The 5,355-nt window shown below is 45.5% G+C and overlaps 1 protein-coding gene across 2 annotated transcripts in view; it reads right to left on the bottom strand.

The window, feature by feature from the left end:
- Window positions 1-5,355, bottom strand: part of KDM5B (lysine demethylase 5B) — a 71,042-nt gene that overhangs the window by 44,586 nt on the left and 21,101 nt on the right. The gene's annotated exons all lie outside the window — the stretch shown is intronic.

The raw sequence follows: 5,355 nt of genomic DNA, 5'->3' as shown, positions 1-5,355 counted from the left end.
GAGATACGTTGAGTGTCATTGTCTACCCCTTGGAATCCTTCACTGTGCCTCAAAAATAGGTAATGGGACCACCAAATCAGGTACACTTTGGAACTGAAGACTTGTTCTGCAATGTAAGCCTCCACAGAATCATGGAATCATTGACGTTGGAAAAGCCCTTTAAGATCATCAAGACCAACTTCTAACCCACCACCACCATGTTCGCCACACCACCCATGTCCCCAAGTGCCACATCCACACATCTTCTGAACACTGCCAGGGATGGTGACTCCACCACTGTCCTGGCCGACCTGTGCCAATGCCTGACAATTTCCTTGGCTGCAAACATTCAGGAAGAGCTGGAATATGACCAATTTAAAAAAAGATTATTATTACTTTGATGAAATACCTGCAACTGAAGTGTAATTTATAAACACAACTATAAAGCCGTTTTATCTTTTAGATCTCTGACATTTACTGCACATGCTTGGTTTGGCAATAGGCGACTTCACAAAACCAAATTATATTTGATTTAAACTTGACAGGAATTTATTATATATAAAGTTATCTTGTTATCACAAATTACAGAATGAAGATAATGCACAAGTGAGCTACTGCCAGTGTAGTAGGACAGGAGTAAGACAGAGCTTTGCATCAAGAAAAAGATCAACACTGGGGGACTGAGACAACTGAAGTAAGACCAGCATCATAAGCACATATTTTTTATCTTAGATTCACAGAGAATGTGAAAATTAGTGCAGAAAATAAATGCTTTCCAAAGCAATTATCTTACAAACAAACATGGAGCAAGAGTCACTGAGAGCGTGGTGAAGCTGAAGAGCGAAGAGGGCCACCAATCCATACATGTTACCAGGCTGGCATTGACTAATCCAGACCTCAAAATCGGTAATAAAGGTTTTCTGATCCTGCAAGGCACTTGCAGCACACCACAACTTGACAAGGCTGGCTGAAATTAACATTTGAATTGGCAATTAGACAATGGTAGGGGGTCAGGATGACAAATTATCCAGAGGACACTCAATCCTCAACCAGTGGGACACATTTCTCGATTATTTTCCTGCTTCTAACCACAAGACTGTCTGGTGCCCAATGACACGTTCTTGAGAAAGCCAATAACACGAACCCTTCTTTTACTGCCTATTTTCTACGCCAGAAAACCAAATGCAATGAAACTATCAAGTCTGAGGAAGAGAACTGACACTCTTTTCTAATATCTTGTTTGATGAATCATTTGGGGCCCTCAAGCTGTAAGATGAGAAGCATAACTGGGAACAGTTGGGCAGGATTTGAATTATTGTACTTCAACAGGACAAATCTGACTCTCAAGCTGAACCAACTGGTTACATCATTAGTCACAACTCCAGAGTCTGCTCTGTACCAAAGAGAGGGAGACAGGAAACAGGCACCGAGACCAGGAGGGAACACAGTGGCGATGACACACAGGACCCTTGAGACATGCTGGGGACTGAATTAAACTGCCCAAGGGAGAATTGTAGGGAGCTTTGCTTAGGCCGAGAGTAAATGAAACCAAGAGGGCTGTGCTGCCTCACTGCTTTGCTAAGCAGTAAGCCAAGGCTGTCTCTGGGTGGACTGTGCATTACCCCAAACCAGATCCTCTAGTAAGGCTCTGCAGAGGACAAGAACCAGCAATAAGATGAACAGGGGCAAGAATTCAGCTCACGTAGGCAATGACACCACGTCTCAAACTGTCACCCCTCCAGGCTGCGCTTCAGGGCTACCACTTGCAGTTACTGCACTGGCAGCACGTCAGAGAAGCCGAGCAAGGGAGGGGACAGCACAGGAGACTCTTCTGGTCAGGCCACATGTCTGCTGGCACAGGCTGCTGCTTTGGGCAGAGCCCAGAGGAAAGCCTGCATGCCACTGGGCACAACAGGAGAAACAGGATCCCTACCTGCTCCTACAGGCTCCAGCTCATGCTCAGACTAAAGAAATCCAGCTCCAAGGGCGCCTAGGGCAGACACAGACCCAATCCATGTCAGACAGCATAGAGCAGGCTAGTCCCCTCTGCTTATGAAAGCAAATGAGGAAATTTATGTGCATGATCTTAAAGAAACAGCTCATCCACAGCATGGCACCTGAAACATCCTGCTCCAGAATTAGCTGATTATCTCCATGATCTCCATGTGTCTATTTATTACTGACTGGTGCATGTTTGGGGACAGTCTTTCCTGTTTGGCCAAAGACACTGGCTCTGGCAAAGCACCAGTCACCTACTGCGCTGGAAGAGTAACACGACACCAGACAACACAAGCTGCCACAACAGGCATTTCCTACACCCGCAGCTTTTAAGTTTACCAATGACTGAATGACCAACACACACACCAAGACGCCCTGATGGCACGTCAGCTGTTTCTCAAAGATAAGCTTTGGGAGCTCCATTTCTTCAACAGCACTTTCAGTAGGTGACTTCAGCCTATCAGGCAGACAGGTTCATCAGCCAGAAACAAACATTTCACAGCCCTAAAAGTGTTTCACTTTTAGCAAGGAGAAAGTCATTGGAAGAGCTTCTGCTGGGTGATGGTAAATTGGCTTAATGAGAGGCAACACTGGATTGACTCTGGCTCCTGAGGTTTTGAAGCAAGTACCATAGAATAGGCTGAGTCGGCAGGGACCATCGAGTCCATCAGGATCATCATGTCCAACTCCTGGCCCTGCACAGACACCCCAACAATCCCACCCTGTGCCTGGGAGCGTTGTCCAAACACTTCTTGAACTCACACAGGCTTGGAGCTGTGCCCATTCCCTGTTCAGTGCCCAACCACCCTCTGAGGGAAGAACCTTTTCCTGATACCCAACCTAAACATCTCCCAACTCAGCTCCAGCCATTCCCTTGGGTCCTGTCACTTGTCATGAGAGGGAACAGATTGGTACCTGTCCCTCTGCTGCCCCTCGTGAGGATGCTGAAGGCCCCAGTGAGGTCTCCCCTCAGTCTCCACTGAACAAACCAAGTGACCTCAGCTGCCCCTCACGAGGCTTCCCCTCCAGACCCTTCACCATTCTCGTGGCCCTCCTTAGGATGCTCTCCAATGTCTTTTTTATATTGTGGTGCTCAAAACTGCACCAAGGACTTGAGGTGAGGCCGCAGAAGTGCAGGCAGAGCTGAGGGAAATGAATGCCATATATAATAGATCACATTAGATTATTATAAAACCACTCCTGGCTTTACAAACATACTACAGCACGTCCTCTGAACACAAACTGTGTCAGATGACACTGTTACAGACCCACAGTCATCCACCATCTGGAGAAATGACAGCAGGTATAGCACACAGTCCATCCTGACTGTCACTGAGTCATTTTAAAGTCACAACAAGTTTATTTTGGATCATCCAAACTACTCAAAGTTGATATAACCAATAAGGATATTTATCTTTCTCTATTCCACAGTATGGCAAGTTCCTCAAGTCCCAAACAAGATACTTTCAACCCTTCTTTAACGAGTGTATTATTTACTCAACAAAAATCTTGGACACATTTTGAAGCACAACTTACCAAGCCAAATGCGATGCTCACTTGCAGGCCCATGAAAAGACATTTGTGTGTGACAGAAATGCCTTTATGCACCTTGGAAAGGCAGCAGCACCACGAGAGGGAGCTTTGTGGTGCAGGATTCATTTGCAAAGCTGCTGAGCCACATGAGGAGCTTTGCTGGGGAAGAGACCAGTCACCACCCCCAACTTTCCAGGCCCACTTCCCTAAAGCTCATGCCTGGGAATCAATAAGACTTTCCCTCTCCATCCAGCTCCTCAAAGGAACTGGTTTGGATTTCCCTGTTCTAAAAAATGAATAAAAATGTTTAAGAAGTTCAGTTTTAAGTGTCTTTCAACAGTCATGCTGAGCACTAAGATTAAGTATACACAGAAAGCAAGACAACATCAATTTCCTAAAAAAATCAGGAGTTCTTACTCCACCAGGGCTCTTCATCTGAAGAACACACTCTATTGTGTTCTGTTGTCCATCCCTGACTGTTATAAGCCTGCAAGGGACAAACAAAATCCTGTGCCCACCTTAGCCTGCACTTGTTATAAACCTGTCATCAAATCCAGGCAAAAATGAGACTGACTTCAAAATTTCAAAGTCTTCTATAAACTTGAGGGACAAATCCAGCTGTGCAGAAGGCACACTCTAAGGATCACATTAGTATTTCAAGCAGTAATGCAAACTACAAATGGTCAGCAGAATTATTTCTGTGATTTCCATATTCCGGCTCCTAACTGAGCTGTTCCAGGGATGTCAGGCTTCAGAGCATTGCATTTCAGCTGGCAAACCTGCACCTCACCCAAACTCACTAATTAAAATTTAACCGCCCCCACCTCTGTGAATTCAAGTGAACAAGAAATCACCACTCTCCCTGGTAAGCTGTTCTACAAGTTAGTTGGCTTCAGCTTTTCTTCTTCCCTTATCCTCATGTCCTTTATAAGCAAATCCCTCATCTGCTGGCTGCCAAAGCAGCTATTCCTGAATCCTTCCTGGAAGAAATGTTTCAAGACATTTTTCAATAAACAAATACCTTTTTCCTTCTCTTTACAGAACCAGCTTTCCAGTCCTTCGGCTTTTTCCTGAAGTCTCTTATATTTTTTTCAACATCTTTTGAAAACTGCAAGTAGCATTTTACTTGCAGTCTCTCCCATGTCAGACACAAGAAGAGACAGCCCTTTCATTATTTTGCTAGACAGCAGCTCATAGTAAGATCCAAAGGAATATCTTAGCAATTCTTGCCAGAGAAACACATTCATCCAGCGAACTGCAGCAATTCCCCCCTTCCCGGGATGCCCACCCTGTGAGCCTGACCTACATTCTTTGTTCCCACATCTATGATCTTGCCTTGGCAAAGGTGTTCCATGATTGCTGCCTCCGAGAGGAGGGGAGCACACTCGGTGACTCAGAAGGTCCCTTTCAGTCTCCTGGTTTTATGACTACATTAAGAACACACTTGGAGCTCAGATGGCAGAATCCACACAAACCCATTATCACCCGGCAGTGGGTCAGCCACAAAGCTCCTGTCTAACGGGAACTAATCCCTCTGTGACCCTGTTAAAGGCTAACATTAGTTGGGAACTCCAATCATCAGCTAACCCAGTTTGTGATGAACAGTCCTTCTTTGGTCATTTCGAATGGAGGAGATTTTTCCATCAACCCCCCCGAATTCCTCCTTGCCAAGAAGGGACCCTGGGTGCACTAACCCACCTTATGCACAGAACTCTCCAAAAAGAAGCCTGGTGGAGTAGTTCTTATTTGAGACAAAACTGGGCTCTGTTATGTACTGCAGACTAGCAAGCGAGAACAGACACAACCACAGATCCTTCCCATCCAAGAACCACAGCCAAGGATGAC

Source organism: Corvus brachyrhynchos, unplaced genomic scaffold (assembly GCF_000691975.1).
Source record: "Corvus brachyrhynchos isolate BGI_N302 unplaced genomic scaffold, ASM69197v1 scaffold67, whole genome shotgun sequence".
NCBI lineage: Eukaryota > Metazoa > Chordata > Aves > Passeriformes > Corvidae > Corvus > Corvus brachyrhynchos.
Note: the sequence above shows the minus strand (reverse complement) of the source record. Positions and strands in the feature narration are given on the sequence as shown.